Source organism: Buceros rhinoceros, unplaced genomic scaffold (assembly GCF_000710305.1).
Source record: "Buceros rhinoceros silvestris isolate BGI_N320 unplaced genomic scaffold, ASM71030v1 scaffold3054, whole genome shotgun sequence".
In the NCBI taxonomy this organism is placed as follows: domain Eukaryota; kingdom Metazoa; phylum Chordata; class Aves; order Bucerotiformes; family Bucerotidae; genus Buceros; species Buceros rhinoceros.
The window spans coordinates 3,785-4,036 of NW_010408608.1; positions in this window are offsets into that span (position 1 = coordinate 3,785).

The window sequence follows — 252 nt, forward strand, 5'->3', positions numbered from 1 at the left end:
CGGCTCCTCCGTAAGGAGGTGTGGCCGCCCCAAAGCCACCCCTGGGCCGCTCCGCAGCATTTCGAAAACTGCGTCAAGCCAGACAACGGCGATTTTCAATGACCCACCCCGAACCCTCCCAGTCTTTAGTACCAGCACTGGAAACAGGGACGTGGCCGCAGGGGGACTGACCAGGGGCCTGTCGCAGCCCCGCGCAAGTTGTCCTCTGTGGCAGGAGAGCGCCTTGAGCTGATCGCAGGGAGCTTCCTCCCA